The sequence below is a fragment of the Eschrichtius robustus genome, chromosome 13 (genome assembly GCF_028021215.1).
Source record: "Eschrichtius robustus isolate mEscRob2 chromosome 13, mEscRob2.pri, whole genome shotgun sequence".
Taxonomy (NCBI): domain Eukaryota; kingdom Metazoa; phylum Chordata; class Mammalia; order Artiodactyla; family Eschrichtiidae; genus Eschrichtius; species Eschrichtius robustus.
In genome coordinates, this window is record NC_090836.1 from 95,045,714 (window position 1) to 95,068,786 (window position 23,073).

General features: G+C 53.2%; 1 protein-coding gene across 1 annotated transcript in view; it reads right to left on the bottom strand.

Annotated features, from left to right (window-relative positions):
- MYH9 (myosin heavy chain 9) overlaps positions 1 to 22,125 on the bottom strand; it is a 91,429-nt gene extending 69,304 nt beyond the window's left edge. Inside the window, exon 1 of the mRNA XM_068562103.1 lies at positions 21,920 to 22,125. The gene's annotated coding sequence lies outside the window, so the exon portion shown is untranslated. The remainder of the gene's footprint in view (positions 1 to 21,919) is intronic.
- Positions 22,126 to 23,073: the final 948 nt, after the last annotated feature.

Consider the following 23,073-nt stretch of genomic DNA (forward strand, 5'->3'; position numbering starts at 1 on the left):
TCCAGCAGCTGGATTGTCATGATGTGCAGTTTCATCTGAGGACAGGGACCAGCTCTCATTCATCTTCAAACGTCTAGTGCAATGCCTGACTTGGAGCAGGTGCTCAGTTAAAGTTTCCTGAATGAATGAATAAGGAACAAGACGAAGAGGAAGGCAGGAGGAGAAATGGGGAAGGTTTTCGAAGAGCTATGCAGAGAGGCCAGAGAGTACGAGAGCCGAAGTGACAGGGAGAGCAGAGCTGAAAGCACACACCAGGGTCGCAGCCACCTTATTTGTCTTATTTGGTACAAAACCCGAGCCATTTGTGGACTAATTTTTATATCCCCCGAACAAAAAGGGAAAGAAAGCATATGGGGGCTTTCAACCCACAAAGAGAAATAGTACTAAAGGTAACTTACTGGACCCCAAGAAGCTCTGCGTAAGGTTGAGTAAACCATCTCAGTTTTCTGGAACCACCTAGCGCCCCCTGATTAACCAAGATGGAGGTGCCTACCATCTACCACCAGACATAGCAGAAAGCACCTCAGCTGGGGTGGCGTGGCCTCTGCCCTCACTGGGAGCCAGGAAAAGCCCTGGGCCACGCTTCCTGCCTCTCCTGTCCTTGGTCTGCATCAGCTGAGCAAGTGCCACAGGAACGTTCTCTGGTACCAATTCAGAACAAAGAGACAGGACTTGGAGGAACCACTGCCTCGTGGGGCACCGGCTCTGCCGATCCCAAGATAAAATGTTTGTAATGCACCATGATGGAAAGGAATGGAATGGGCACGAATTTGGAGTTGGACGGCCCTGGGTTTGATCCCCCGCTCATGATTCCCGTGATCTTCAAGCTGGGAACACCTCAATTTCCTAGCTTTAGAAAGAGACAAAAGTATGGACCGTCGACCATTGGAGGAGTTGTAACTCAACTTCCCAGCAAAGAATCCGACATTTACTAGGAACTGCCTCCCAACTCCTCTGTCTTGTCCTCCTGACCTGATTAATCCTAATCCTTCCTGGAATGATACCTGGGGCTTACGAAGAAACCCTCCAGAAGCTTGGTGACTCTTTCTCCAGGTTACGCTACTCCACAGAGAACAAGGTGGTACAATCCGGTGACTCTTAGCCACCTTAGCCTCCTAAGTGATTTGCACGAGGGGAAAGGGTTTTCTGGCCAAGGAAGGTTGGAAATGCTGCATCCCATGGCCCTCCTGCCGAGCCGCGATGCACACAAAAGATTCTGAGAAGCCTGCAGTAAGGAAACCCACTTCATTTTGCCCACTCAGGCTTAGCGCCCAGGAGTATCCTTCAGGAAAAATATTCCTTGATGCTGGCCTGGGAAATGCTGGTCTGGTGGGATGTGTGCAGGAGGCTTGTGGCAGAGGAGCTGCGGTTGAGTCTGGCTTTGGCACTGACCAGCTGGGTGACCCTTGCTGGGCAGCTGCTGTCAGGCTCAAACAAGATAATGGACACAGAAGCCTTCCTGCATAAACACGGGGGCTGTTCGGCCACTCAGCCACCCAGGGCCAACCTCACAGCAGCCCCCCACCCCGAGGTGCTCACTGTCCCCAGGCTATGAAGGGGGGAGGGGCCCCCCAGCTGCCCAGAGCCCAGAAGCTGCTGAGGAATGGGAGAATGGCGGATGGGCCCCTCCCCTCCCCACCTCAGGAATGTTGTTTGCTTACAGAAGAAGCTGGGACTTGTTTCCATTAGCGGTATTCCAACCCAAGCCTGTATCGATGCTTAGCAGATAAGAAAACCAGACCAGAGACAGGCCAGAGAGGAATTTAGCACCAGAGCCCCAGATCCCATCCCCTTCGCCCTTCCCTCCTCAGAGGCCAGCTGGAGGGGCTTCCCAGGACTCCTGAGTTCCCCAGGGAACGCCGAGATACAGGGCCTGCACCCAAGGAACGCAGGCCATCAAAAGTGACACCAGACTTGAGTATGCAGATTTCCTCCTCCTAGTGAGGACTAGGGGGAGGGGCAGGGGGGAGGACTAGGGGGCGGGGGCAGGGGGGCATGGGAGGGAGTAGCTGGAGACTGGGGGTGGAGGAGGGGGTGCACAGCTGCTCACCCAGTATCTTATCAGCCATGTTGAGGAATGTGGACTTTATTCTAGGGACAAGGGGAGGCGGGGGAGGGTGACATCACTGGATTTGTATTTTAAAGAGATCACCCTCCCTGACCTCAGTTTAAGGGGGCAACGAGAGAAGTCAGCAGTTGGAAAGTACCATGGACCAGCCAGGAGGGGGCTTCCAACCTGAGAGGAGAAAGAGTTCCTTGACAAGGCTGGGGAGAAAGAGATCACATGCCACACGAGGGGGGCAAATGGAGGCAGACTTCACCCTCTGAGCTACCACTCCGAACAGCCCAGCTCAGGGAGAACCCAGGCAAGGAGAACCCTGGCAGTCCATGCCCACTGCGGTCACTTTCTCCTAAGTGAGAAGTGACCCAGCATCCCAGGAACTCTCTGGCCAGTGTTACCAAAGTGTCTCGGGCACAGATCTCCTGCATCATGTGTCAGAGACCAAAGCGCCCGACTCAGTCTCCTCCACTAAGATACCATCCTGTCCTCAGGGCCACAGGGTACATTTTTAATGAATGAATCAAGCAACTAATCAGGGCAGGAAGCAGAGCTTGAAAACAGCTCTGCTATTTAAGAAATCCACCATTCACAATGACGACCTTTCCCACCTAAAGAGAAAGATCCCTATGGCCTTTAGACCCCAACCAGCTCCTGCAACCAATGCCTCCAACTACCTTTCCAGCCCCATCTCTCCTGTCCCCTGCCAGACACTCTCATTCAAACACGACTCCCAGACTTCTCTGGTGGCGCAGTGGTTAAGAATCCGCCTGCCAGTGCAGGGGACAAGGGTTTGATCCCTGGTCCGGGAGGATCCCACATGCTGCGGAGCAACTAAGCCCGTGGGCCACAACCACTCAGCCTGTGCTCTAGAGCCTGTGAGCCACAACTACTGAGCCCACGTGCCACAACTACTGAAGCCCACGCGCCTAGAGCCCGTGCTCCGCAACAAGAGAAGCCACAGCAATGAGAAGCCCACGCACCACAACGAAGTGTAGGCCCTGCTCGCCGCAACTAGAGAAAGCCTGCACGCAGCAACGAAGACCCAACACAGCCAAAAATAAAGAAAGAAAGAAATTTATAAAACAAACAAACAAAAAAACCACACAACTCCCCAGAGGACAGTCTTCGCTTCATCACAATTCTCCACTCACCCAGGCAGCGTTTCCTAACACCCGGTATATTATTCCTCTTTCTCTCTCCTCTCCCCAGGCCAGCTCCAGCACAGTCTGCCTTACACCAGAACCACCAGAACCTCTCTGCCTGTCCCCATCGTCCCTGGAACTCCTTCAGGTGCTGACTGAGCCCAGGGTTCAGAGAGAGGGTCCTCAGTCAGTCGGTGCCTGTGGACGTGAACTCGACTATTCAGAATGCTTGGGTTTACAGCTCACACTGTGCCTTCCGGAACCTGGCTGTCCAGCAGAATAACCATTCCCTCCTAACCCCTCCTGTCTGGTGTCAAAGGAGAGGACAGGCACACCAGCAATGCAGCTCTCACGCAATGGTAAGAAGCTGGGCGAGCAGCTGCCAGTAGATCTGCGGGTAAGTTGTCTGCACTGGACGTTGACTTTGCTTTTAACTGGTTCAATATCTGTGTAGTGAGATCACACATGTGCCTCACCTACTCGGTAATGAGCTTCCACTCGGCTGCCCAGGAGAAATTGTAGAGAAGCAAGTCGTTTCAGACGTGGTGGGGGGGTCCCCCCCAAAGAGCGAGGTGCACATTATCCTCCCAGATGCACCCCCAGGTTTGACAAGGTTGACACAATAGCTTGGCTGACTTCTCATCAGGAACTGTGCACGGATACACCCCCCTGCCCTCCCGCAGATAGCATCTCCTGAACCCTCAAGAGCTTCCCACACTCGCACAGGGGTGACACAAACCTTCAGATTCCTGCAGTCAAGTTATTCCTTCCCTTTGGTTCTGCTGATAGGACGGTTTTTCTTTCCCCAAGCATGCAAGCACAGTTTGCTGAAACCCAACACAGAAAAATAACCATACTGAGAAGATTTAATTATACGGCCGCAGCCTCAATGGGAAAGTGCAGCGTGCTGGTTTCCTGAGTCCACATCGGGACGGCTGAGAAGCCCAACTTGAGGTCAGAAACGAAAGACAAGTTTGAAGACCACTCAGTCCAGGACCCGCCAGGTCTTCGGCAGCTTGTTATTCTGAGTGATGTTCAAATGACACAAAAAACAAACAAAATCCCTGAATATCGTAGCCGCTACCACCAATAGCCATCCTGATCCCATTCTGCTGGGCTGAGAGCTCTAGGGCCACGACGGATCCCAGTCACCACCGGGTCCCTGATGACGGACGACGTGCGTAGGTGCTGAGTAATCCCTAATGAACTTTAGAAACGGGGAAGGTTCCAGTCTCCCAAAAGGTCCAAACTCCAAGGACCAAGCCCAACCGACTCTCTGCCACCCATTCTTAAAGTGCCTGAGGATAAGCCCAGTAATCCCGCATCTTATTTTCCAAACCTCAGTGATTCTCTTTAGTAGACAAGGCAGTAAAGGCCCAGAATGGGCTGAGCCTTCTCTGTCGCCATTCAGGATCATATCAGCGCCCTGGTTCTTCTTCACCACCCTTCCAGCTAAATCTGATGTACATTAATCTCTGTTTTGTTTCTAACTGACACACGACTGGCCAGAGGTCAACAACGATCTTCCTGAATTGATCAGGCAGTCATTTAAGTCGGCCCTGAGAGGAGAGAGACCTTCCAAATGGTGATAACTTATTCATGACCTTTATGGAAGGCGTCTTAGAAAGAATCAGACTCAGGAGACAGCCAAGACTGGCCGGGGGATTGCAGACCCGTCACTTTACTAACAGAACAAACTGGGCCAGGTTGACTGGGCCCCTAGGCCTTGGTTTCTCCATGCATCAACTGGAGATACTACCAGCTGCCCCCACCCCTCCCAGGGACAGCTGGAGGACAGGAGGGCGTGGGGCTGTGCAGCCCCCAGCGGAGAGCGCTGACAGCCCCATCTCTGCAATGCGGTCAGAGCACGGCTCAACTCACAGGACTATTGTGGGGACCAAAATGAGCTAAGGGAGGAGCGGTGCTTGGTGGCGCCCCGGGCCCGCCGGTGCCCCTCCCGGACAGTCTTGCCTCTTCTCTCAAGGAGTTTGTGTCGCTGCAGAGCTAGCTCATAATGAGTCAGTCACAAATGCTGCGCTCACAAAGCCCACTTCGGGGGCTTTGAAGTCACATCCTGCCTAGCCTCACTCAGCATGATTTATTCCACCCCAGGAATGCAGCTCACTTCCCAGAATTTTGTGAAGAACTTTAGTTAAAGAGTCTGATCCTGCAGGGAGCTCCATTTACAGGCTCAGCTGCAGCGGTGGAGGAGACCCAGCTCGGCTCAGGCCTGTCGGCAGGAACCACACAAGTCAGGGCTGAAAGACCCCACCCCACCCAGCCCCCGCAAGAAGCATCTCATCCACACAAGTCAGGGCTGAAAGACCCCACCCCACCCAGCCCCCGCAAGAAGCATCTCATCCTGGGGGCGCCAACATTTTTTTTAAACTCTCAAGTCGCAGTAGAAAAAAAATAATTTAAAAGCTTTTTATCGCGAATACGCAAATGTGTCAAACAAAAGCTTCGCAAAATGATATGTGCACACTATGCACTCTGATATTTTCCACTCGAGTCTATTTAGTTCCTAAAACTACTGGTTGCCACTGGTAGTCTCACAACCCACCAGTGAGTCTCAACTGACAGCCTGAAAAACACCCATCTGACCTCAGCCTTCACTGGGTATGTGAGGCTCAGACTAGGCCAGCGACTTGCCCAAGATCACACAGTGAAGTTCACAAGCAAAAGTTAAGTCCAAAGCCAAAGCAAGGCTGGGGGTGGGGGGCGGGGCGGGGGGCGGTGTCAAACCTCCGGCAGGTAAGATGGCAGCTGTAGCACCCCAGTCACCTGACCTGGGCTGGACTGTTCGTCTCCCGCTGCTCCCATCATTTGATCCTGACACCCTCAGTAAAGCCATGGCAGGTATCCTACGGCCCCCGCCCCATTCCCTGCTCCCCACCGTCCCCCTTAAAAAAGAGGGAGACAGATGCTCAGGGAGGTGAAGTGACCTGTCTGGATCTGGGGGCTTAGGAAACATCTTTTGAGGACCTGGAGCCCAGGTGGAAAATCACAAGGACAGAAAGAAAGAAGAGCCCAGTTTCTTCTGTATGCAGAGTAACAGATCAAATCCACTACTATCAAAACATCACCACTCAAAGCTCCAGGCCTAGCCCCACACTGAAGAGATGCCCAGAAGTGCTATATTAAAGGCTTAATACAGATGAGATGGGAGAGGAAAAGCCCACCGCCCCAGGAAGGTGCTCTCCACACATTTATATCCTTGGGGCAATGTCACCTAACCCTATAATGAGCAGACCCTCCTGCCTGATAATAGCCTGTGTGTGTGGGTGTGTGGGTGTGTGTGTCTCTGTCTGTGTATAAACAGATATACCTCTGCGTATCTGTTTATACACACGCACACACACACACTCTATAAACAGGAAACCCAAAGTCCCCATCTCTCTAGATCAGTGGTTTTTAACACTTCCAGCCATCAAAGACCCCTTTGAGAATTGGCTGGAGGCTGTGAACTATTTGTGTACCATCTTAGGGTGTCACAGAGACCCTCAAGTACAGTCCACGGACTTTTAGGAGCCCCCTGGTTACCAGCTCAAAGGCAAAGGGGCACTGGAGTGGCCTCCTTCTCCACCAAGGCAACGTGAACTGACTTAAGAGGGTTTTCTTCCTTCATCATCCTCCAGAGGGTTAAGCAGGATCTCACAAAATGGGTCCAACAGAGCAGAGCTGCGGTCGGGATGGCCCAATAGTGAGAGTTTGCATGGGAAGCAGAGGACCTGGGATGGTGAGGGCAGGACGCCATGTCCCCTGGGCTGCTCTGATCACTCTGGACGGCAGAAACAAAAAATCCAAAACTGGACGGCAAACTGTCTCTCTTTCGTTTCCATCCCTTGGGCCTGTTCACCACTGAGCCAGCACGGAGCCAGCCCTGGGCACACAGGCTGGAGGGCGGGCAGAGCCAAGCTCTCCAGAGAAGCCAGGCTGGACAAGCAGCATCCCAGAGCCTTCGCCCTCCCGGGAGAAAATGACCCAAATACGAGCCACACGCGGGGTGAAGATAAAACCCACTTATTTCACACTTTACACAAAAATTAAATGACAGCTCCTAGAGCATAGTGTGGTAGCACCCGTGTTTGAAAGGTTGGCCAGCCCAGCTGTCCTTGAGCAGGGAGCCTGGCCGCAGGGATGACCTCACCACATCTGTCGCCAGAAACCTGGCCGCTGCTTACTTAACCACCCGCTGAGAATCATTCCTTTGCCCGGGCCACAGGCTGGTCCCAGAGGGGCCAAGGCTGAAGCTGCGTGAGAGAAGCCGTGGTGGCCCCTGCCTTAGGGAGCGGCCAGATTCGGCCACAGCAGCCTGCCCTGGGCAGAGCCTCCCCTCCCCAACACACAGACGTGCACACACAGACGTGTGCACACACACCCCACAGAGGCTGTGGGATCAGCGCAGGATGGGACACATCCGGCCAACCTGGATGTGGGCACTGGAGTCTCCGTTCACTGGCTGAGGGATTCTGGGAACATAATTTTTTTTTTTTTTAATTTATTTTTGGCTATGTTGGGTCTTCGTTGCTGCACGCGGGCTTTCTCTAGTTGCGCCGAGCGGGGGCTACTCTTCGTTGTGGTGCGCGGGCTTCTCATGCGGTGGCTTCTCTTGTTGCAGGGCACAGGGTCTAGGCGCGTGGGCTTCAGTAGTCGTGGCATGCAGGCTCAGTAGTTGTGGCGTACGAGCTTAGTTGCTCCACGGCATGTGTGATCTTCCCGGACCAGGGCTCGAAACCGTGTCCCCTGCTTTGGCAGGTGGAGTCTTAACCACTGCGCCACCAGGAAAGTCCTGGGAACATAATTTAACCGTTCTGCACCTCCCTTTCTTCATCTGTACAGGAATCACAAAGCCCACAGCACAGGACCATGCTGACACTTAGTTCTGGGTGCTTATCACATGAGACCTCACTACTGCACATGACAACGCAGAGGTAGGTTCTGTTAGTGTCCTGCTTTGCAGATGAGGAAACCAAAGCCCAGGGTGCTTCGGTGACTTGCTCCAGGGCGTGAATAGTAGCTGCTGTTGCCTGTACCGCGGGGTCTGCGCCTACCCAGCAGGCTCTGAACATGCAGAGAGGCAGCAAAGGCACAGAGCAGTCGGCAAGGCTGGTAAGAAGACCTGGTGACCGGCCGTCAGCAATGGGTCAGGAAGGGGACGGCCCACAACCTTCCCTGCCACCCAGCACCCAAGCGGCCTACGCAAGCCCCCTCCCATCAGGCAAGTTTCACCTGCAAACTCCTTTAATCCGATTTCTCTAAGATGAGCATGTGGGAAGGGGGAGGTTTCCCTCCCCGCCCCTCCCAGCTGTCCCCTGTGGATCCCACTGAGGAGGCAGGAATTTAACAGGCCTGTGGTTCACACTCCCGACCACAACCAGTTTGGAATGTCCAGGTCCAGGAGCACAAAGGCGGCCGGCTAAAGTCCCCCCGAAGGGCCTTGAATCCTGCCCCAGCCCCTGATCTTTGCTTAGGTCCTCAATGGAGTATCACATTCTTCAGATTCTTGTCTGAAAGCCAGAAGGGGACAGGGGGCTCGGCTATTTCAACCTAAGGATAACTAAAGCCTGAGACTTGTCTTAAAGGGGAAGAGAGCCATCCTTTTTCAGCCTCTGTCACATTGGTCTGCCCTAGGTGTGTAGACTGAGTGTGACTTCAAACTTCACAGTGATAGAAAAAACACATGAAGATCGGTTTGTTAAAAATGGATAAAATAGATATATTTATAGACAGCCTGGCACTGTGCTGGAGAAACTGTATGTAAATAAAACAAATAAACAATAAAGCTAAACTTTATTGAGCACCAAAACGCTCATGGTAGTTCTTATTTTCCCCGTTCCACAGACAAGGAAACACATGCACAGAAACGATGCATGACTCCCCCAAGGTCCAAGAGCTGGCACAGGGGAGAATCCGAATTAGGACAGAGGGTCTGACTCCAAGTCCCCTGCGTATTTACACAAGTACCAGACAGAACCATGGCACAGTGGTTAAACCTCAGACCCCAAAGAAATAAAGTCACCTACTCAAGGTCACACAGAGCTAAGTGACGGTGCTGGTGCTGAAGCAGGTCTGCTTGGCTCACGCTCCGGTACGAATATATTCACCCGTCTCTGAAGCATGTATTAAGTACTTACAGTGGGCCACATACAGTGCAAGGGTTCCAGTGGCAACTCCTCTAATAGGGCAGGGACACCAGCAAGTAGGGTCGAGAAGGGCTAAGACAGAAACCAGTGGGGGGCGTGGGTGCTGACAGAGCAAGGGAAGCTCTCCTTGGCAGGCAGCCACCCAACACTTTGGCCAGCAACTGGGATTTTAGGTTTCTAGTCCTGCACGCGTTTTCCGCAAGCGTTTCCCCTTGCTCTTGTAAAAGCAGTGTCTATAGCTCATCAGAGGGGAGAAGCCATCTCCGAGAACACTTGCTCCACAAGAATGGGCGGGGGATGCCATCACCCCGGTGAGGAAGGCAGAGCGACCTAAGAACTGTCCATCCCTGGTCCATTCTGGGGGCCTGGTTACTGCGGCACTTTGATGTCGAGGAGTGGAACTCAGGAGCAGAGAGGATGAAAGAGGACAGAAGGAAAAGGCGTTCTGTGAACCAAGGGCAGGCGGGGGGGCAGGAGAGGGTACGGGGACACATCTACTGGGGGTCCCCCATGAACCAGACAGTGAGTGCACGGAGTGCCTTCCACACTTTAGCTGCCCAAAGGACACCAAGAGATGGGTTTTATTAACCAGATTTTACAGGTGAGCAAACTGGGGCTCGAAGCAGTTAAAGGAACAATCAGTGAAGTAGAGAGAAGTCCTAGAGGGACCGATAGAGTGTCCCTGGGTTAGAGAGGCCTCCTCTGACACTGACACATACCCACTCCCCTCTCCCCTCTTCGGGTCTGCACTCTGCCCCCCAAGTTCACATATTGCAGCCTTCACCCCCAGTACCTCAGAATGTGATTGTATTTGGAGAGAGGGTCTTTAAAGTGGTATTTAGGTGAAAATGAGACCATGAGGGTGGGCCCTAATCCAATCTGACTGGTGTCCTAGTAAAAGGAGGGGGTTTGGACACAGGGACACAGCAGGGGTGTGTGCAAAGAGGGAAGACTGAGTGAAGAGGCTGCAAGAGGGCGGCCATCTGCAAGCCAAGGAGAGAGACCTCAGCAGAAACCAACCCTGCAGACACTTTGATCTTGGACTTCCAGCCTCCAGAACTGTGAGAAGTAAATTTCTGTTGTTTAAGCAGCCCGGTCTGTGGTGCTCTGTACATGCCTTCACCTGACCACCATTCTCTACAGCATGACCACCACCCTGACGTGCCACAGTGAGCCTGTTTGTCTGGCTGCTGTCTGCTTCTCCCCACTGGAATGTCAACCACAGACTTTGGTTACTTTTATCCAGTCATGTATCCCCAGCACTGAAACAGTCTCTAGCACACAGCCAGCATTTGATACATATTTAATGAATAAATAAACTGAGTGAAAATGGGATTTAAACGCCGCTGCCACTTCCAGAGTCACCCACTCCCTTCCCCACACCCCGCTGCCTCCTTCTGCTTTATCTAATTCTCTATTCCTGCCCCACCTCTCCTCCTCCAATATAAAAGCTGGTAAATAATTTTAAATAGAATAAATTCAAAGATAATCTCTAGTCTATAATCACCGCCAAACAATGGTGTAAATAAGGTGACAGGAGATTTTAAAAAGATACACATTGGACCTCACCTTGACCACCAGGGAACATTATAATCTAGTAAGTGCTGAAATTCCCAGCTAATGGTTTATTCTCATTACTAATTTAACGTCAATATGTAAAAACTAAGGTTAGGTGAGGTTTAGGGTTCGTTTTTGGTTTTTTGAGTGTGTATTTGACGGAGCGGGGAGCACACGACAGAGGACCGGGACAGAGCTCTCCTACTCAAACCTCAACCCTGCGGACCCGGTACTGATCCAAACCGCCGCTGCAGCCTGGAGAGGGGACCCAATGAGGTCGGCAAAACCTGAAACAGACAGAACCACGGAGGTGTCCCAGTGACCACGTCCCGCCCTGGCCCTCTCGTTCCCTCTCACTCCCTGCGGGGATGGGGCTGGCTTCTCTCCTGCGCTCTAGGAAGACTGCAGCATTCAGGCCAGGCTCCCTTGAGCCAGAAGCTGGGGCTGGGGGACAGGGGCAGAGGGCAGCTGGAAAGAGGGAAGAAGCCATTTATCTGGAATGAAAGAAAACACCAGAGCAAAGACACTGTAGCCCAGTTTCTAGGCCCTTGACCACCCGCCTTCTCCCCTCACACCCAGCCCCGCCCCACCTCGCCCCCAAAAACTCCTTTACTGTTGGAAACGTCTGTCTGCTCAAAAGCAGCCACTAGGATTCTGCAACTTCCTCTTTACAACAAAACTACACTGTTGCAACTTGTTGCTACAGTTGGTTCCTTCCCCAGAGGCAGGAGCCATAGCACAACCCAAGTGGCCTGTCTGGCTTTGGACATTCTCAGATGTCCCCACCGCACCCCCACTGCTGTCCCCACCCTTGGCCGCCTCCCACCGTGGTCACCAAGGGGCCTCCCTCAGGAGGGCCAGGACCCCCCGCCTCCCCACTGACATGGTCCCTCGGAGTCGCTGTCCCTCACCACCGCCCACCGCCACCCCACCCCGGCCGTTTTCTGGTCCAGACCTGCATGAACCAACCACTCAGGGAGGGAGGGCATAAAGATCTTCCTCCAATGAGCCCAGAAAGATCTCCCAGGTCCACGTTCCTGCGCTTTCTCACCACTGATGACAAAGTGGTTTTACCTGTTTTCCATCAACTCTACCAGGGCGTCTAAGCTACCACTTTCTCCAGGGCTCACCACCATCACAACCCACGACACCCAAGTGAAGTGATTCTTCCCTGGGTATAGACTGTGAGCCCCTTGAGGGTAGGATCTGGGACGTCTCGTTCATCTACATCCTAACCACCCAGCAGCTTCTGTATTTGCTGAATGAATGAATTTCCAAAAGACTCAATAAAACCCATGGAACATTCTGGCAAAGTCAATAATGGTTCTTTCCCACCATGGACCATAGCATAGCCATTAAAATAATAACTGTGGAGACTGCTGCAACATAGGAAACTTTATATTACAGCACTGAGTAGTCAGAACACACGACGGTATCTAATTTAATATTTAATTTTAGCATTTAATTTTGTAAAATATGCAAGTATATGGACAGGAAACCCAGAAAAATGCAAACAGTGGATGGAGTGAGGGGCAAATTTGCTTCTTGCCAGGTTTGTTATTATATTGTTTGTGCTATAAACAAACCTCCCCTCCCCGCTTTTCTTTTACTTTAAAAAGGGAAACTAGGGGCTTCCCTGGTGGCGCAGTGGTTAAGAATCCGCCTGCCAATGCAGGGGACACGGGTTCAAGCCCTGGTCCGGGAAGATCTCACATGCCATAGAGCAACTAAGCCCGTGCGCCACAACTACTGAGCCTGCGCTCTGGAGCCCGCGAGCCACAACTACTGAAGCCCACACGCCTAGAGCACGTGCTCCGCAACAAGAGAAGCCACCGCAATGAGAAGCCTGCGCACTGCAACAAAGAGTAGCCCCCGCTCGCCACAACTAGAGAAAGCCCGCACACATCCTAAGCGAAGACCCAATGCGGCCAAAAATAAATAAAATAAAATAAAATAAAAAATAACTTAATTAAAAAAAAAAAAAAAAAAGGGGAACTTATTCCAGGAACAATTGTCTCTCTCAACACTCCATGAAAAATCTCATCCCAGATCCTTCAGCTGGGAACAGTGTGCTTGCTGACCACATAAGCAGAGGACACAGGCAGAATTCCCAGCAGCCACCCAGAGGTTAAGGGCCTGGGAGTGGAATCCCGTACCGCCACATTTCCCAGGAAATGGCACAGGGAAGCAGACCTTAATGGGCCATTTGGGCTGCTTAAGGGGCTTAGAGATGGGGCTGGGGCCTGGAGCCACTAAGGGGGAGAAGAAATCTTTTACTAGTCCAGGGTGACTCAGAGGGCCTCGGCCACCTGCATCACCCTTGAACAAAGCTCCACCGAAGTCTGAGTGAATGAACAAGGTCCCAGCCCTGTTGCCTGGACGTGCTGTGCCACGTCCCTACCTTGCAATCAGCTCAGATGCTGCCTCCTCCAGGAAGCCTCCTCAGATCCCCCTGGGCCTCCAGCACTCTGGTGGGACACCAACAGCTCCTGGAAACAAGGGCCCCTGATTCCTTCCCCTCCTTATTCCCAGCACCCAGGCAAGCACCCAGCATACACTGTAAAGCTCCGAGGAGTGGTTACTGAATGATGATAGACAGATGGACAAATGAAGCGAGAGGAATGCAAGTCTGCAAGTGGGCTGATGTCAAGAAGAGCCCACTATGGAGATGGTGGTGGGCCCTCTGGCTGGCTGGCTCCCAGTGAGGACCAGCCAGGGCCCCGCCAACAGCAGGCAGGCACGGCAGCCGGGATTTACGCTGCCCTCCCTTAGGACAAAACACACACACACATTTGAAAAATGGTCGGTTGAGGTTAAAGGTGAAGTCAGTAGCCAAGGCAACACTATCGAACTGGCAACCTCGCTCCAAACAGCCAACTGCACTAGGGATGAGGAGCCCCATTCTGCCCCGGCCCAAAGCTCTACTCTTTTCATTAATTCTCGGCCACTGTCAAGGAAGGAGGACTCAGGGACCAGTCCAACCCCTCACTGCCAAGTGAGAACAGGCAAGCCCAGGAGGGAAGGGCATCTGTAAGGACACACAGGGATCAGAGCGCCTGAGTCTGAATCCCTGCTCAGTCTCCTCATCTGTAAAATGGGGATTAACTTCCTACCTCCTGGGAATGAATTAAATGAGAGAATTCATGTAAAAGCACAAGCAAAGCACCTGGTACCTAGCAAGTGGTCAATCAAATTTAACTCTTATTATTACTACTATTACGGGCAGAGCTGGGACTTCAACCTAGATATCCTGATTACCAGGCCAGTGTCCCTCCACCAGAGCCTCTTCCTTCCTTCCTTGCCCACCTTCCTCATCTTCCCTCCTCCTCCCAGGTGATCCTAGCCTCCAGGAAGCTGGCTCGAGATGCCCAGAAATCCCTGCTCACTCAGGGTGGCACGGGCTTCCTAACGTCCCAAGTCTCTGTCCCAGTGTCCCAACTCCCTAATAAAGGGTAAGGCTCCTGAGGCCAGGGATGGACTCTCTGCCCTCGTCCCCACTGAAGCCCCAGCAGGCCCAGCACAGGGCAGGCCACACAGCAGGAGCCCAAGGCATCTCTGATGACTGACTTGGCCAAGAAATTTGGGATCAATACCCAACAGCTGGCTCTTCAATATTAAAAAATAGACAAAAACTTTAAAATAGCTACCTGCCACCAACTTTCTTACCCCAGAGGTTTCCAGACAAGTACTGAGCATCCGCCTTTTATGAAATGGAGAGATCACTAAATGGCAATCTAGAGCTTTGGCTGCCTGGGCCTCCGCGTCCCCAGGCTTACGGGCACAGGTACCAGTGAGACCTGAACTCCACTCATGCAACAAGGACGAGAGGTCAAGTCCATGCCCGGCGCTGGCGAGAAACTGGGGATGGAGAGATGAAAAAAGACCCCGCCTCTGACCTCTCAAGTTCAGCGGGGTCTAAAACCTTCTCCCCCATTCCAGCCCAGTTAGATTAAGTCACCCAAATGGTTCCAAATGCCTCATCTTTATGTTTATCAGACAGGAAGCTGCCTTCTCCAGCCCTGTGACTTAATGCAAAACACAGGAAATGTGGCGGCTTTTGAACATAGACAACTCGAAAAAAAGGTGCCCTGGCAGCTTTATAATCACTTTTTTAAAATGCTTAAACCGACTCAGATCAGTCACCAGTTGAACTGTATGGTCTGGGGAGAAGAATGCAAAGGCTGCAGGCCTGGAAAACCTCAGCCTCCAAGCCCAGGGAATCTTTTCGCAGGTTCCTCAGTCATCTCACCGCACCTTGTTATCGAGGGACAGGCTTGTTGCGCAAATTCAAAATCTTTAAAAGCTGAACGTACATCTCCTACCACCCGAGGACAGAGGATGTTGGTGACAACCTGCAAAAGGGAGGAAGAGGAGGAGGACAAGGACTGGCCCACTTGGCATATATTTATATGTAAATTACAACAAGCCTACAAAAGCGACACCTCCATGTGGCCGATGAGGAAACTGAGGCTCCAGCCTAACAGTGGGAGGAAAGGCAAGGGTCTGGTCCTAGCTCCACCAGATCCCAAAGCCCTGGTTTGGTTCCCTCTACGTGGGTTTTGTATCAAAGATACAACACATCGATCACCCAAGACGTTAAGTGACTTAAAATTACTAGAAACCAGAACTGGCTGAAAGACCGTGGAAAGCCGGTGTGACTCTCTGAGTGGCCCACCCGCTCGCTGCCTGGCGCTGCCCCATGTGAAATATTGATTTTTGAGCTGCAGGAACTTCCAGCCCAAGTGGAACTGTCCAACTGGAAGGAGTTCAGAGAAACCCGAAACACTTCTCACCCCATTTCTTAACCCTTGGGCCCCTCCCCCACAACCCCCAAAAAGAAAAAGATTAAGGGTGTGGAAAAACAGACTCTTGAGGGAAGATTAAAGGAGCTAAGTACGTGTTGCTGGGCTAAACAGTGCATAAAGTTGAGGAAAGGCATGATAACAGCTCAAAAACACTTTTAAGCGAGGCCACATGATTTTGAGAGAAAGGCACTGGGGTTGAAGGAAACCAGGGGCCAGAGCTTTCTTCTGCCAACTCACAGAATGAGCTTGGGCGACTCACTCCTCTAATTGGGGGGGAGGCAGCAAAAATTACACTATCCCTAAGACCCCTTCCAGCTCAGACATTCTACAATCCTAAGCAAATTCAGTAGGGAGGACTGTCCTGTTGCTGTTGATTTTCCTTTTAAGCAGGGCATCATTCAGGATTAGAGTTAAATGAAAGGAAGAGAAAACCTGAGATAGAAGTTCCCAAGATAACATCCACGGAGGTGAGAGAGGGACCTCCCGTGGAGGACCCCTGGTCCTCTGGGCAACACGGTAAGGACCATAAGGACCAAGGACCTCTGAGAGGCCCCAAGAAAGTGCCTGCAGGCGGGGGGAAGATCAGTTGCACCTTCAACTTCCCTGCAGGCCACAGCCCAACCTGCCCAGGCAGGAAGCCATACCCTTCAGTGGCAACTTCCAGAAGGCCCTGCAAGGTTCCCTCCAGCCACAGCGGGAGGCTTCCCCACCCAGGCTAGAGATGAAGACAGCTGCTGAAGGCACCGCTGTGAGAACCTGAGAGTCAGGCTGTGGAGAAACTCCCTACACGGCCTCGCCCTCAGCCGAAGGTTGGCCAGGAGCCTTCTCTGGGCCCACCTGCCCAGGCCCGGGTGTGCTGTGTCCCATCCCAGGTGCTGAATCACCTCAGGCTGGAGAAACCAGTCGGCAGAATGGGGGCCTGAGAAATTCCAACAGCAGCCTGCCTGCCTGCCTCAGTTACTTTTTAAAGAGACCCGCATCAGACGCAAGGGGGCAGCTCCCCTCCTGCTCCCCAAATATCTGGTGCCCTCAAAGCCTGAGGGGCAGGTGCGGGCAGAGGGGGCAGATACAGGTTGGCATCCAGACTTCAAACCACCCGCCCATGGGGCGGCAGGCCCATTTTAGACGCAGGCTCATTTTGGGTACTCATGTGTGACTCACACCATCTTTCCAGGAGGCCTACAGGCTGCCTGGGAGGGACACAGCCCTGCCCGAGACCCTGAAGGGGTCTTCCACTGGCTGAAAGCACCAACTCGGTGATGAGCAGAGCCTACGTCTTCTCCGGGGCCCACATCATGCAAGACTAAGGCAGTCCTCCTTGAGAAGGGGATCGGGGCCCTCCAATTCAAAACACCCCTCTGATCACATTTTCTCAAGAATTTGGGCTTTTCCAATGTTATTAATACATAAAAACCACAGGCCAGATGTGTGAGGGACAACCGGAGACGGGGTGGGTTGCAATGACCCCAAGTTTCCAAATGAGGAGGACCCAAGAGAATAAAGGTCTGGTCTTCTGGTCAGGGTGGTCTCCCCAGGCAAGGACAAGAGGACCATTTGGAGCCAGGGGGATTGTGGGAAAGCTGGCAAAGGGGCATCCTGAAATACTTTCCAGACACATCTTGCAGGCTTCCTTTTCTCATACTGCAGAGAAAAAGCAATCATCTACCATTTTCCAGAACACAAGGGAGTGGATCAGAGTAGACATTTGTTTAAAGGGGTTACTCTGGTGATAATATGACATCATGGAGAAGAAAACAGGCCCGAAAATGTTCCAACCACAGAGCAATTCAGCCCATTTTTAAGACCCTTCCTCCTTCCCTGCATACTATAGGCACTCAGTGTGCAATCTGGGATCCTGAGCAATGCATTTTAAAGTGGAGACCTCTAAGACTGGCCAGCCAACCACTTATTTGTATAGATAATAAAACTAAGAAAATTTTGAATTTTTGACTATTTAAAGGGCAACGCATGTAAAAAGGCATCTAGTGAAAAAAGTAATGCTCACCCCGGACTCCGGCTTCCTGGGCCCTATCTAGAGACAACCACTATTACGCGGGTTTCTGTAGCTTTCCGTGCATAGAGCCCAGGCGACATACCCTGTTTCACCCAAAAGGGAGCAACATGTATCCTACTTTGCTTCTAGTTTTATCCACTTACAATATATCTTGAAGAGTATGGCCTATCGGTACCTATAGGTCAGCCTCATTTTTTTAAGGGCTGCAAGGATTCCCACTGTACAGCCGTGCCATGATTTATTTGACCCTCTTAATGGACAGTTAGTTTGTTTCCTGTCTTTTTCTATGACGATGCTGCAAAGAATATCCTCGGACATTTCCTTTTGCACGTCTGAGTTTACCTGCCGGGTGAGTTCCTAGAAATCAGTCAGAAAGACAATGCTTTGACAGATATTGCCAAACCACCTCCCAAAAAGAGAGCTGTTACAACTTAGACTCCTACCAACAGGGCATGAGAGTGCCTAAGAAACTGGGGCATCTTGGAGAAATTAAAATTAATCTTGGAGAAAGTAAAGTGCATGTTTCAGTTTCCCAGGCCCTCTCAGGTATAACTGGTGGACACATAAACTGCTATGATGCCTTTATGGAGCGATATGGCACCTTCTACCAAAATCAAATGTTCACCCAACCAGAGCCGGAGCCAGAAGCCAGGCCTCCAGACACTAAAAGTCCCTTGGCTCTCTCCTAGATCACGGAAACCGTGTTGGAGAACTACAATCGCAGTGAGTCTGTGTACCTTCTGCCCGGGCCAGGGCCCTGCAACAAGGCTAGTGAGCACAAGCTCATCACCAAGAGCATCCAGAAGCATCAGCAGATGGGCCCCGGAAGCACCTGTGTTTTTACCACTCGGGCTCTGTGGTCAATGAGCACTGCACACACACAAGCACACCATTTTTAGAAGTACAAAGAGCACTGAGCTAAGAGCCGGGCAATCCATCTACCCCGCCTCCCATTTCCTCACCTGACAACCCAGGAGTTAAGTTAAAAACGTACATAGTCACTATATATCAGGCCCTTTATATGCTTTATTTCTTTTAGTTCTTCCATCTAATCCTGCAGGATAAGTACCATGATTCCCATATTACAGATGAGGACACTGAGGCTCAGGGAGGTGACATGACTTGCCTACAGTCATATAAGTGTCAGGGTCGGGAGCTGAACTCTGCCTAGTGCCAAAGCTCACGACCCCACTCTTCCCAGCTCTGAAGAACGGGATTCCATAAGTCACAGGCTCACTGCTTCCCAGGGGGCAGCCAGGGTTCCACGCCATTGTCACCAGAGGGCTTAAGCCCAGGGGCTCAGCACACCAAGGGTTAAAGCCGAGAGGCAGTGACTCTCTGAGGCTGCACAAAGGGAAAAGGCACTTCCTGCCCCTGCGGGCAGAGATGCTGTTTTATGCTCAGCAAATTAGGACATTTGTTTAATTAAGACGACACACAGATTTTGTTATTCTAAATATTTTTGGAACATGATGCTTGGGAGGAAGCTGTCAAGGCACGGATTTTTTTTTTTCTTTTTTCCCTTTGCCTTGGGTTTCTCTTTCTCCCCCTCCAAGAGAAGGGAAGGGCCAGGCTCAGAGGAAAACAACAGCCAAGCCCGCCTCTCCTTTTGAAATAAAGATGTCAAGCTGGTAAGGGCTGTCTTAAGTACTTTATGGAAGGATTAGCTGGAAGAGGAAGTGAAGAAAGCACAGCTAGCCTGGCTTCTAGCAATACCCTCCACCAGGCAACACAACAATGCAGCATTTTTTGAGTGTGCTTTTCTCCCTTTAAAAAGCCCTAACAGATCCTTGTTTTGTCTTTTTCTGGAGCAAAAACGGGCAAGAGGCAGGCCGTGATTAACATGCGTCCTTCATCCTGTAAGAGGGAAGTTGTCCCATCTCCAGCCCCTTAGATTAAAAAGTTTAAAAATAAAAAATAAAAACCAGAGAGCCCTGCCCCTCTCCATCCTCTCCCCTCATGTGCCCTTCAGACTAGGAGCCCCACAGAATGCACCTCTTGGGCTGCCCTTCCCCAAACAGAGCCTGCCAACCCCAGCACCTGGATCTGCCCACGGGCACTGCCGGGACTTGCTGAATGTGAAGGGTAGAGCTTTTCAGTGTCACCCTGCAGCCATCTGGGGGCACAGCGGCTCTCAAATTACATGGAGCAATCTCTTGATGTTTTTAATTACCCCTCAATTACCCACTAAATGAGTCCTCACTTTCCCGACACGACACCAAATGCCTGCCTCGGTTTGCCAAACCTGCAACGTCCTCCTTCCTGGGGGCGGCTTCCCTCCTCATCCCAGACAGTAGTGGCCCCCTCTCAGAATTCCTCGAGTCCTTTGTCTGCGGCCTGCTTGGGACACTCATCACAGGCTGCTTTTGTATTTCAGTCACTGGGCCACTATTTCCCCCTGAGGACTGTCAACTGCCCGTGGGCAGAGGCCTCTGGGTTCCCCCGCGGATAGGCTGGCTCCCTTCTCCCAATCCCCATGACTCACAGCACCCTTCTGGGGTCTCTGTCATCTTCGCCTCACATTAGAGTCATCTGCAGATTTGTTTCAGCTCTCCCCTAGATGCCCCAGGGCAGGGGCCAGGTCTTGCTCAACCTCACCCCCCTACCACCTGGCAGAGTCCCTGGCACAGAGAAGCCAGTTAAATATTTGCTCAGTTACACATCTGTGTACCCTCCCCCCACCCCTAGCAGCCTTGTACATAAACTGACTAATACTAATCAAGTGACTGTCTAAATAGGCCTTAAAGCAGCCTCCCTCCTTACCAGAAAGGGAATAAAGCACCGGGTGAGGTTACAGGCTCAGATAGTGAGAAATGGCCACAGTGTTGCAGGGAGGCGCTAAGGCTCTTCCCCTTCAACAGTTACTCAACAGTTACTTTGCAATCCTGTTAAACCCAGGAAAGGGTGCACTGAACCGAGAAGCGACTGGGCCTCTCAACTGCCCAGCGGAGAGAACCGCCGGTCCCCAGGACCTGGGACTTCCCGGAACCTTCTCCCCACACCGGCTGGGTGGGGCCGCAGACAGCAGCCCCGACGCTCGCCCTGCCCCCGCCTCAAGACAGCCGGCAACCTGGTCCAGGAGGGTACTCGGCCTGTTTGAGACACCGGGGTTCTCGGGAGGCATGGGAGGGGGGATGCAGTCCCGCCCTCGGCGTGGCCCCAGGATAGCATGGGGTGAGGACCCTGCACACGGACACATAGGGCGGGGTGGGGGTGGGAGGTGAGTAGAAAACTCCGGATCTGGCCCAAACGGGAACGATGCAAGAGCCCAGGCCGGATCCTAGAGGAGCAGGGCCCAGCTCTCCCCGCCCCCGCCCTGCTGGGGCGGCCCGCAGGTGCGCTGGAATCAGGTGCGCGCCGGGCCCGCGGAGATTGGTGCGGGCCTTCCTCTCCCGGGGAGCAGAAGTCAAAAGTCAACGGACGAGGATCTGTGGGGGAGGAGGGGCGTCTTTCCTGCGTCGAGCCGCGGTCTCCGCCGGGTACCCCTTCCCATGCACCCACCCGCACTTCTCCCTGTTCCCCTCCTCCGCCCAGCCGATCGCAGCCGGCCGAATGAGGAAGTCTGGAGCGGAGGGCTGAAACAGCCGAGCGCAATGTCTGCAGCAGGACTGTCCGATTCTGACTCAGGAGGGCGCCCTGACAGCTGCCAAACGGTCCCCGCCTACCCGTTACCTCCGTTTCGAAAACGCCGGGCAACTTCCAAAGGAGCCCCCGCCCCGAGCCTCCCGCCTTTCCCTCACCCGTGCGGCTGGGTCCAAGGGACAGAGGCTCCCCAGAAGGGGTTAAAAAGTTTGCCCAACTTGGGCACTGGGCGAGGCAAGGGCGGGGCGCGTGCCCCGGCAGCAGGGGGAGGTCGAGGCTCCCGGGTGCCCGGCTGGCGGAGTGCGCCAGCGGGAGGGGCGGGGGGAACGGAGGGTTTCCGGGGAGCGCTCGGCCCCCGAAGCCTTCCTCTGCTCCCCGAGGCCTCGCTTCCATCGGCGCCTTCCCCGAGCGTCCGCGCAGAGGTCCGGGAGACCCTCCCGGAGCGAAGGATGCGGTGCCCCGGACCGGCCCCGCAGCGTTCGCGCCCGCCCGCGCCGGTCGCCGGCCGCGCGGAGGCCAAGAACCACACGTCGGCCCGCTCGCCCCAGACGCCGCGCGTCCCGTAGCCGTCCGTCTGCTTGGGGCGGGACCCGCCGGTGGGGCTCGCTCACCTGGACCTGGATCTGCCCCGGGGAACAAGCGCTGCTTCTCCCGAGAGGTCTTTCTCGAGCGCTCTGGCGACTGCGGGATGGGGCGAGCGCGCGAGGCGGGAGCTGCAGCAGGTCAGCCTCGCTCAGCCTTCGGTACCCTGCTCAGGAACCGCGGTGATATGCGCGCCTCACCGCACCCTGCTCGGCTCCTCGCCTCCTTCCCGCCCCGCCCTCTCCGCGCGGGCCCATTCCGAGCCGGGCGCCGGCTGCGGGGCGGAGCCTGGCGGGACGAACCCGCCTCCCGAGTTGTCTCACCCACTCCAGCCCGCTTCTGGTCATGATGGACAGGTATCTTGACCTGTGGGAAGGCAGCGGGCGGAGCCTATGGGGCCAGAGGGGTGGGAATTCATTCTCCCCATTCGCCCCCACCTCCACCCTCTCCACCTTCCCCCGCGCTTCCTAGGCGGGAGCCCCGCCCCCTAGGGCGGGCCCAACAAACAGCCAGGTTCCAGGAGGAAGATTGACACAGAGAGAGTCCAATCAGGAGGATTAGACTCGCAGAGGCCTCCCGGCCGGGATTTTGGCGCATTGCCTGACCCAGGGCGAGGCCAGGCGGGAGCAGAGTGGGGAAGTCCGGGTTTCTGACACCCCGCCCCGCGAGCTGTTTTCCCTGACCCATGTCATTCTACCAGAACAGACATTAAGTACCATATATGGGAAAAGTGCTATTTTACAATTAAGACGGCCTGTGGGGGTGGACCTGGACTCAGCCCCGGATCCGTTTTGGGCGCCCTAAGTTCGATTTCTGACCCTCTCTTTAGAGTGGGCATGCTGCCGTCTTTCAGCCTCCAGACCTTTGCACGAACGGGTTCCCTGAGCCTGGAGTGCCCTTCTGAGCCTCTCTTTACCTCCACGTGGTTAACTCGCACACTTCCTTTCGGGTATTTGTTGCAAAATGTTTTCTTGGGGTTTTTTAGGTAGGCAAAGCGCATTTTTTTTTTCCTGGTTACTGCCCACAACAAGAGGATTAATTTTGTTTTTTTAAGATTTTTTTACATTTTTAATCCATCTGGAATCCATTTTAATTCTGGAGTGGGAAAGAAATCGAATATAATTTTTGTAATAGCCAGCTATCCAAACACCACCATCACCTACCGAACTCATATATTCTTGGA